The following is an 11,637-nucleotide window of genomic DNA, read 5'->3' on the forward strand; positions in this document are numbered from 1 at the left end:
AAGGTTTTGTTGTATGATGTAATGATATTACTACTACTTATCTACTGCTTAACACAAATATAGCACTGCCGGCCCATTCACTGTTTAAAATTTTGTAACTAATTGGAAAAGCTTGGGTCCTCTCTGATTTATTGTATTTTCCAACAATTTAATGTAAATTGGTAAGTTGCATCATAGACCAGATGTAATGTAATATGACTTTTAATGTGGACAAATAACCAAATGTTTGTATATGTACCCACTAGAATACGATATTAACATTATTTAGATATTAATACATAGTTATTGACTACTAGGTATACCAGGTTTATTTGTTAATGGGCTATCATTACATAAGGACAACATATTCCGTAAATGTGTTAGAAATTATAAACATGATGTTCTTATTTCTTATTTGTGGAAGTAATTGAGATTTATTTCGAATCAAGTACTCCTCTGCCTGAAAGTAGCGTCAGAAAGTGAAGAAGAAAATACAACACTTCATGATTTAATGTATGCGTTACTAGTAACAACTCTCAACAACCTAGCAGTAGTTTCAACTGAGGCGATAATACATTCTTCCTTACTGATTAGTTTTAGGTGAGGGTTGCTTTAAAAACTACCATATTAATAGTAAGCCATGAAAAGATATTAATTCTTATATGAAATGGTAGGCTCCTACTTATTTTAAGTGTCATTTATGCTGCTAAATTTACTACTCCCCACAGATAACTGAAAACTTGCCAATTAGGCTGGTGCCGGGTCAACCAATCTTTAAATGATGTGCTTGTCAGTCATGCAAGCGAATAAACGAATGAACAGAATCACTGACACGCAGGTGACAACCGTATGGAGGCGATGATTATGAATTTAAAGTGATGCTGACAACTCTAGTTGTTGTGGATGGCATCTCACCATGATGTTGTGCGTAGACTGAAGATCCGTCTACCATCAGGTAGGATATTTTAGAAGATTTTTTAATCTTTGAATAATTCCAATGCCTTCACCTATAATTTTTAGGCTAATTATAATAAAGGCTTGTAATTGTAGGTTGTTTAATGTTCACTTTTTCTGGTGGCAAGCTGATTCCCAAACTGAAGATTATATGGTTCGCGCGCTGGTAATGGATTGTGCTTTATTGTTAGACTTAGCACGATTTGTGAGTTTTTAATGCTTTCGTATACATACGATCTAAATCTAATAAGAGTGTAAAAACCTCTTGACTGACGATGAAAGACTCTTTGAGTAAGAGAAGGGGAGGTGGACCTATCCACTTTAAATTGTAGTGCAACCTTTTCAAACCAATTGCGGAACTTTCTTAACACCCAGACAAATTAAAACATTATTATTATTTATATATGGTCCGAACCAGTAAGTTCTTGGCATTATACCATTGCAGTGGCATAAACCACGGGTGTCTCATGATGTCATGATGTCATCTAATCTCAAGTGCTGCCAGCACCGGCGCGCGCGGGCGATGCTGTGGCACAATTCCTGTCAAACCTTAACACGTGTAGACGCGTTCATTAACAAATATTAATTTGATTACTTAATTTGTACTTTGAAGCCCCAATCCGCATTAGGCCAGCGTGGGGGCTATAGCCCAAGCCCTCTCGCGAGTGAGAAGAGGCCTGTGCCCAGTAGTGGGACGTATATAGGCTGAATTATTATTATTATTATTAATTTGTAGGTACTTTTGATTAGAAATTTAGCAATACAAGGACGTTGTATGTTGTTTATTGGCTTTCGTGCAATTAAGTTGTGTATCATTTGATTATCTTGAGGGAACCCTAGGGTTAATTAGGCATCATGATGCCCACAAATAAACAATTATTTGATGATCTAGGCCTTTCTGCGACATATTATATTTATGTCACTACCTTGACGTAATCATAGTATAAATAATAGTATGTACTATTACGACAGATTTTGACCACAAGGTGGTGCAAGCGCGAGCAGGCGTCCATTCTATAGCGGTGCGCGGCAACTACTAGTGCTAGACACCAAAATTGGTGTGGGCCGCATGTACTTGTAGCGACGCGACGAAATCGCGGAGTGAGCTACGCCTGACGTAACGTTGATATATGTCTACTGACATCTCATATATACTGTATTTAATGATATAAGCATATTATCATGAATATATAAATATATGAATTGTAGTTGTCTTCACAACTAATGCTGTAATTCGATTAGCGGCGCATCTGCCCTATAACCAAGACACGATAATTTCGTAGGGTACTACACCTGGAATTGATTGCATTGAAGATGACGTTTCCAATTACATGCTCTACGAGACCTGTTACAACAGTATGCTGTAAACCCTGGACTACAACCTTTCAGCTAAGCTTATAATACTTAGATCTGGCAATGACTGCAGAACTAGTGTTGATTTTCAGAGTAAATTGCAGGGTCTATTTAACCGGCGATATTTGTAGTCATATTTCGCTTAGATCGTGCATTTTGCCTGAACCACCGTATGTTGTTATTCTTCTATAAAATCACGCGAGTACTTCCTTATCTGCAAAGGGAACCTCTCATCTGGAAATCGAAAGAAGGATATTTCTGATCCGTGTTCTTTCAGAATCCGGTATCTGCTATCGAAGACTGCCTGCAAATATTTTCTACATATTACGCATGTGTGTACGTTTACGTACGTTATACGTTTTTCTGTACGTTGGCTTGCCCCGCAGTCCACATGGTTTCCAAAGTTTCTGAAGTGACTTCATTTTAATTTGTCTATTTGGAAAAATTAAACAATCATCGTTTAGATTTAAAGCCGTGGACCGTGGCTGTTGGTTCGACAGCTTAGTTCCCTTAGTCGGCTTCACCTCTAATTCAATTCGCGATTTTTCGAAACAGAATCAGTAACACCACTCTAACTACCGAAAAATCTTTTCATAAATTCTTTATTTATTTACATAACTTGAAGGAGCGCTTCATCTTCTATATAGGCATAACATTTACCACTAAAGAAACCGATGTTTCACCTATTGAACAATCATGGGTAACTATGCGGATTGCCATACTAAATTAATATTTTACTAGTTGGTCCTTTTAGACATATACCGCCTGTTTCCGATAGTTATATTACCAGTAAGAGTTCATTCATTTCCTTTGCAATTTAACTATGTAACGTTTATGGTCAACGTTTTATGATGCATGATTGTTATACCAACGGCAGGTCGATAACACAACCGGCTGCTTCTCTTCTTCCGAAGTGGAGCTTGTTACTTACAGCATTTGAACCTAATTTCACAAGTTTCTACCTGACTGATGTGAATGGAGCACTAATTACATTATAAATGCCTTTGTCAGTTCGGTCTATTGGACGGAATGCGATGGAAGGTACTTGCTGTTTTCTACGTGTTTCTCTTAGTTCAGTGGTCTCTGTTTCACAGCTACATAGTAGACGATTTAAAGTAAGTAAAAGATTTCTCTTTGTAATAGGCCGCAATTTTTTAGCTAATGGTCAATATTTAGAGAGTATACAGGAGATGCTTCAGTATTCCCAAAGACACTATCAACCTGACTAGTCATTCATCATTCAAAAGAGGGATTTAGTGCGATGATTTTTCACTAATATATACGAGTATCATAAACTCTATTCTTTTCAGGTTTAGAGCCGCAATAAAGAGATATCTCTTGTTAGCCTATGACAGAGCCGTAAATGAATTGGCCTTATACTTGTATTGGTATTCCTATTCAGAAGAGGGAGTTTTAGTTTTCTTTCCTTCTTTAAGGCTAACGTCAATTTTCTTGCCTCCCCCTCTCTCTTTATGGTATAGGATCTAGTTGGGCAAAGTATAACACAAAGTTTTTCACTTTGTACTTTTCCCTTTTCACAGTTTCTTAACTGCTATTTTTCATGGCCAGTTAGTCATACAGTTTAGGATCCTCAGAATGTATATTTTTGGTTTGTTTGGTATCTCACGGCAACTGTTTGTTATCGACCTAGACCAACATTTGTACACGACCAAGACGGAAACCTTCCTTTTTCCTGGCAGGTTGAGACAATTACTGTAACTGCATTTCGTTATCAATATCGCGCCAAACCCGCTAATAGCAATTCTGCTGCTCGTCGTTCTAAAATAAGGTGACACACCATTTGGTCGGCTACAATGATGATAACGCCCACTAAGTCGTGCATTGGTTCATGACCATGCAGATCTTAAATGCGAGGCCGACTGTGCAGACATCGAACGATAAAGCGACCAATAAGACGTCCGCTACCGTATTAATGGTAGACCATGAGACAACGGTTTTTGTTTAACAAGACAACATCATTTCAATGTCGTTTCAGAGGACGATGCGATATCATCTCATAGGACGACGTATTAATGTCTCACGATACGACAAAATGTAGTCTTATGGAACAATGCAATGTAGTCCTATGGGACGCAATATCCTCTCACGGGACGATACCACAGGATGGCGCAATGTCTTCTCACATGATGACGTAACTCATCGCGATGCCTGTCGTATCACAGGATGACGCCTTATTGTTTTACAGGACGACGCTTGATGTCCCACAGGACGATGTCATGTCATCTCACGGGACTGAGTGAGACACGCAACGATGCTTGTCGTCCAACGGGACGACGCTGTGTGCCATTTATACCCGTAGGTATTCTTTTTATGATGATGGCTATAAGAGCTCACTTAGTCTCATCGCTGGGCCACGGGCACTGAGCGGAATGTCACAAGGTCTTTTAACGAGACGATGCTCGTCGTCTTACAAGACGCTGCCATGTCGTCTGTCAGGACAATACCATGTCGTGTGTCAGGACGATACCACGGGACGACGCCTTGTCGTCTCACAGGACGACGTCTTGTCGTCTCACAGGACGACGTCTTGTCGTCTCACAGGACGACGTCTTGTCGTCTCACGGTACGACGCCTTGTCGTCTCACGGGACGACGCCTTGTCGTCTCACGGGACGACGCCTTGTCGTCTCACGGGACGACGCCTTGTCGTCTCACGGGTTGACGCCATGTCGTCTCACGGGACGACGCCATGTCGTCTCACGGGACGATGCCATGTCGTCTCACGGGACGACGCCATGTCGTCTCACGGGTCGACGCCATGTCCTCTCACGGGACGACGCTTTGTCGTCTCACGGGACGACGCCTTGTCGTCTCACGGGACGACGCTTGTCGTCTCATGGGACGACGCCATGTCGTCTCACGGGACGACGCTTGTTGTCCCACAGGACGAGGCCATGAGGCGTAAGTACCCGTGTACTTTTTATGACGGTGCCTGTAGGAAGGTCACTGCGTCTCGTCGCTGGGCCATGGGCACCGAGCGGAATGTCACGAAGTCGGAGGTTTTCAAAATATTTTTACGATATAATTTCTTGATCTTTTTAAACTTGCTTTGTAAACGTGTTGCTCGGCTGAGTTACAAAAGCGTACTGAAGAGAAAGCAGCCGAGCGCTGGCAACCGGGCGACATTAGTACTTGGGTAGCGCGATAGATGGCGCTACTAGTTGATGAATTCGCTTGATTAGGGCTGAGTTACAAGGGTGTTATCTCATAATGTGGTTCAAGCGAAGGCATGGACACCTAAATATACAGATACAGACATGTATTATTATACAATACTGGAATCATTGACGTAATTATCTATTAATAAATTTAAGAATTATGTAAAGCGTAAACTTATTTCTAAAGCTTATTATACCACACAAGACTACATGAATGATATTACAACGTGGGATTAATTGTTATTCGAAATGATTATTTATTTATTAGGTACATTTGATTATTGATGAGGAAATGGATATTCCGATGTAATACTATCTACTTCTTTTGTTACTTATGCTTTTTTTTTGACATTTAGATTTTATTCTAGAAATTCTAGACTAGTATTTTTTTATACAATCTTTTTAATGTTTGACGATCCTTTTGTGAAATTCTTAGTGTTAAATTTGATATGTATAATAATCCAATTTTATTATGGAATAATATTAACATCAATAAATTGCTCTGATAATTAGATTAAGATTAATTACGATTCATAAGAGCTTGTTGCTAGGCCTACATGAATAAAGTATATATCTCAGGAGTGGCCTTACGGGAAATAAGAATGGGGCATGAATGGAGCCAGTACAGCGATGTGACACCGCTACAAAGCGATTGGTTGATGAGTTCGCATCACGCGCGCGATTGGTCGCAACTAGGGTTTGCACGACGGATCCGAAATGTATGGGAATATCCGCGGATCCGGATCCAGATCCGGATAATTTCATACATTTCGGATCCGGATTGCAAACCCTAGTCGCAACTAGTTGCGTTAGACTGCACGATTGGCTCGAATTCGAATTCGTGAGTGACCCCGCTGAGCTAGAGTTAGACCAAGAAAAGTCTGCAGCGATTTTGATAGCCCACTCAGTGAAAGTGTTATTTATACGGAATTATTACAGAAGTTTGACGTTTAAAATAACACTTGCACTGCGTGGGCTATCAAAATCGCTGCAGACTTTTCTTGGTCTAATTTTAGTAGGTACCATTTTAGTGCCCGTAAGGCCCGTCCTGAGATATACGTCAATGGCTGGAATAAAAAAATACCACGCTATTTATTTTCTTTCTTTCATTACTTTATCGACATTCCTTTTTACCTTCCTTCCTTTGTACCCAAAGGGTAAAAACGGGAATAACGGGACCCTATTACTAAGACTCCGCTGTCCGTCTGTCCGTCCGTCCGTCTGTCTGTCTGTCACCAGGCTGTAACTCGAGAACCGTGATAGCTAGACAGTTGAAATTTTCACAGATGATGTATTTCTGTGGCCGCTATAACAACAAATACTAAAAACCAAATAAAATAAATCTTTAAGTGGGGTTCCCATACAACAAACGTGATTTTTTTGTCGTTTTTTGCGTAATGGTACGGAACCCTTCGTGCGCGAGTCCGGCTCGCACTTAGCCGGTTTTTATGCCTAACGCTACCTGCACTATTGTTGCACAGCCCGCTCCATAAGGCAATGCGGGTGCGAAAGGGATAGCATGATTCCGATGATTTATGACCCGACTCGATCGCCACTTTTAGTTTAAATACTGGAGATGGGCCGAATTTTCGGTAATTATTCGGTTATCGGCATACCTATTCGACGAGTTTTTCAATGTTCGTATTCAACCGAATTATTCGGGTAAATATTCGAAACATATTTTTTATTGACCGAGCGTTACCGAAGGTCTCCGTTTCATGCTTTCGTATTCATGTCCGGATATTCTCCTCTAAACAATTTCTCGTGAAATATTGTGAGCAGGTTTGGAAGTTAGAGTTAGATATAATTTTACTGTTGTTTCGTTTCTTGGAAAAAGTTTAAATTACTGGAAATTGGCAGAAAGGACTTAAGTGCCAGTATACTCTATATATGGCACTTAGATCATTGTGATCTGATCAAAGTGATGACTCAACAAAGTAAGTATATTTTATTTTTACATTATTGTAGCTTATGAAGCTTATCGTGAGGTCTACAGCTCAGAGCTACTAGTAGGTATATTTGTCTTGTTACACCACCGTAAAAGCTACTCCAGAACTTTTTTAATTACTTTGTTCTATCAGATTACATTTTCCTGTTGTCATTAGAACACATAACGAGACTTGTTGAATCCATAGGACGTTTTGATATTTGTTGAAAAGTTTGTGAGTCCCTTGCCTTTTTTACTTTTTGTTTCTAGGGAATTGCCTAGGAAGCAATTCATCTTTTGCTGCTACTGTAATGCAATTTATAAGAATCATATAAATAAACCAAATAATTCGGCCGAATAATTGGTTTGTTAAGTTCTGAACCGAAAATTCATAGTTGGCAACTCCATATTCGGCCAATTTTTAATCCCTACTAATATTAAAAATGCAAAAGTAACTCTGTCTGTTACTGTTTCATGCTTAACCTGCTGAAACACTTTAGATGAAATTTAGTATGGAGATATTATCATTCCACGCAAACGCTAATACTATTATAAAACTTATATCACCTAAGCGAACAGGTACTTCGGGCTATGCAGCTTCGACTGCCATGCAGAATAGGAATTTATCTCAGAGGTGAATTTTCAAATTCCCTTCGGTTATTGCAGCAGGCGGTTGTTGCGGTGAAATATTCGCGTCCAGTGATTCCCGGGGACTCGTCACTAACACTAACGCTGCAAGACTGTAGGTATATACTGCGATGACTTTAACCTGACAGCCAGTCCAGGCCGTTGAAACTGAATAAACCGCCGACGTGTAAAAGCTGTAAAACTCACAATATTGTTTAGAGTTTGGACATTACTTACCTACATTACATGAAATGGTACCTGGGTTAGATAATGTTTATATCCTTCACTTCGTTACTCCTGTACCTTCTCACTCCTGATTGGCTTAATGTTAGCTTTTAGTGAACAAAATGTACGTGAGTATTTTCTGCAAATTCTTTGATGGTTAACGCATTCGACATTCCCGCTAAAATCTGTATTTTATACAATTTTGATGACAAGTTTGACATTTTCAACATCGACAGCTGTTTAATGTATGTTCAGATACCATACTTTTTTGTACTTAAGTTACGTTATGAGACTAGCTATTTCTAATGCACTAACTACCTAATTAAATATATTTTGTAATTTCTAAGAAGTTAAAAAAACTGCTAGATACGGTAAAACTTATTATTAGGATCGTGATAAGTATAATTATAAGAATAGATTTTTTCGAATAGAATACCTTAGCAAATCAAAAAAAAAAACATATATTTTTGTCATAGTAACCAAAGAGAATATAATCACTACGTTTTAAGAGACGGGACTTCCATACTAGCGACTTGATTGGTCTGTGTATATGTTTGGTTATCCAATCATTACCAACATGTACGACAAAGAACTGTCAAAGAACAATAGTACCAACATAACATACTTAAATAGTGTAGTATGCTACACGCTTGCGAATTTTATCGATATCGATAAATTGGGGAGGGTTGAAACATGGGCCCCTGTCAGCAAAGGACCATGGGCACTTTAATATGGAGTCTGGTCCATATCCTCAATACTTATGAAACCTATGCCAAATGATAGCTTCAATGCTATCATTTATTTCATACTATGACAGTTAAGTCGAAGTCGCGGGCGAACATGGTCTTTTTTATACAAATAGAACCCAGTACGGCTACGGTTTCACCATAGTATGTTTTATTATAATAGAAAGAAAACGGCACGTTATGCATTTTATTATCATTGTATTTATATTAATCAAAAAATAATAGGGAATATTACGCAAAACTCTGCGTAGGTAGCGCCACTACCGCGAAACAAGAAAATCGAAATTTCGTTATCTAACCTCTCTATCACTCTTGCACATTCGAGCGATAAAGAGGCAGATAACTAAATTTCGATTTTCGCGTTTACCGGTAGGCCCTTGTTAACAAACCGCCTTGATGCATCAATGTCATAATTTATAGTCTGTGAAAACTTGTCAAAAAACAGTTTAAGGCAGAGTATGTATAAGTTAGTCTTTGAATTTTCTAGAGTCGGTAGTGCTGCACTCTGGCGGCAGAACATTGCAGTAATAGTTGCAGTAGTGCCGCAAGGCTCTATTTTGGCCCAATATTATTTATATTATACAGCCGTGACATAACAGATGCAATCAAAGACTGTATAATAACTACCATATTTATGCTGACGACTTACAGCTGTACGTTCCGTGTAGTTTGAGTAATATAGACTCAGGTATTAGCAAGTTAAACGGTGATCTCGAGCACATTGCTGGATGGTCACAAGAAAACGCACTTGCACTAAACCCTACAAAATCTAAAGTCATGTTAATGGGTACAAAAAAACAAATAGCAAAGCTTTCTAAAAGTAGTTTCGAAGTGCACATAAGCGGTAATGCTCTTGAACGTGTTGAAGAGACCAGAAACCTGGGGCTTCTTATGGACGGAGAATTAAGGTTTGAAAATCATGTGCTTAATGTGGTTCGAAATTGCTTTTATAGACTAAAATTACTATATAAAATAAGATCTTTCCTTAGTGTTCAGCTTAGGGTGAGGTTACGGGATGCACTTGTCCTCTCACGGTTTGATTATTGTGATACAGTATACGGGCCGCGCCTCCTGTCGCGTACTCAGAGATTGATACAAAGAGTGCAAAATGCCTGTGCACGGTATTGTTTTGATATCCCTCCACGCTCGCACGTAACGCCATATTTAAATAAGAACTGCATTCTGAAGATGTCCACGCGTCAAAAGGTCCATTTAGCTTCGCTCATGTTTGGCATTGTGTACCACCAGATACCTTCGTACCTTTACAATAAGCTTACCTGGGCACATAACTCCAAATCCTCGTCTGTCTTTTGTCTTGTCTGCCCTCGTCACCACTCGGCGGCCTTTCGTGGTTGTTTCCGTTACGCCGCTATGAAGATTTGGAATGACCTGCCTCCACCAATCCGTTCGCTGAAGTCGTTAAGTGGTTTCAAAACAAAAAGTCGTGCACACTTGTTACAAATTCAACTACAAACATTCCAGTAACATACTTACAAATATCACTTTTATTCACTCACACGCTTTTACTCACTCACACACATTTCTGTTTATAGCAAAACTATGATTTGTCTTAGTTTTAGTTTAGTTGCTTTAGTTTTGGCTTTTTTTTCTGTGACTTTGTGCAACTGTTCTACATTCAAATACAAGTACTGTGGTTTGGTGTGACCACACCAAATACCAATAATTATTGCCCTCGCAATTTTTTTATATTTTTTTAAAAAAGACGGTAGTCTATGTCATGTGATTGTTCTTTTCTTTTCTGTTTTTTACTTGTTTATGAATTTTCTATGTTTTCCTTGCTATATTAATAATAATGTTCATGTTTTTTTTTTTAAATCAATGTAAATAATTTATTTGTGTTTCGTTGGCGTAATACGTGTCGCCATTCAATTTTAGATTAAGTCAGGTCCCCACAGAAAACCAGCGCCACGGTCTGCCGCGGCATCATGCTGAGTGGGGATCCTATTTTAGCGTCCTAATCTGTTTTATGTCTACATACTTTTCTTTTTTTTCATGTACTATGTTGTGACGTTAAAATAAATGTATTTCTTCTTCTTCTTCTTCTAAATGTATTTCTTCTTCTAATATCCCCTATTACTAGATTCCAAAAATAATAAAATAATATAATAAAAATAATATAATAATATGTCCATTCCATTAATACACAGATGATAGATGGATGATGACACAGATGATGAATGAATGAGTCATCCCGCATCCATTTTGCAATAAAATGTCAACTTTAAGTGTAATTTTTTTGAGTTGACATCTTATTGAAAAATTAATGTGGGTTGACACATTATTGCTTATCAGCATCCAGATAATTTTCCACTAAAAATATTCGGAGAAATAATTATAGTCATGTTGTATGCAAGTTACCAGGAAATTCACTCATTTTATTTTATTTATTATTTACATTGATAAAAAATTAGGCTGCAGTCGATATCGATACTTGTAGTACATCCCTAGTTCACAATGAAAGTGGATATGAAATATCTAATTTTCGATGTGTTTATAGCCTGCTACACCAAAATAAGGCTAAAAGTATCTAAAGCAATACTTACCTGTCTTCATCTAATGGAAATTTTGCCATAAACTTCCTTTTTTGCGATTATCGCGAGTGTATCAATTTCCACATATTTCGCGCT

The 11,637-nt window shown here is 38.5% G+C and overlaps 1 long non-coding RNA gene across 1 annotated transcript in view; it reads left to right on the plus strand.

The window, feature by feature from the left end:
• The window catches only part of LOC134796528 (uncharacterized), a 66,148-nt gene that overhangs the window by 31,465 nt on the left and 23,046 nt on the right, over positions 1-11,637 (plus strand). The gene's annotated exons all lie outside the window — the stretch shown is intronic.

Source organism: Cydia splendana, chromosome 1, assembly GCF_910591565.1.
Source record: "Cydia splendana chromosome 1, ilCydSple1.2, whole genome shotgun sequence".
Lineage (NCBI taxonomy): Eukaryota > Metazoa > Arthropoda > Insecta > Lepidoptera > Tortricidae > Cydia > Cydia splendana.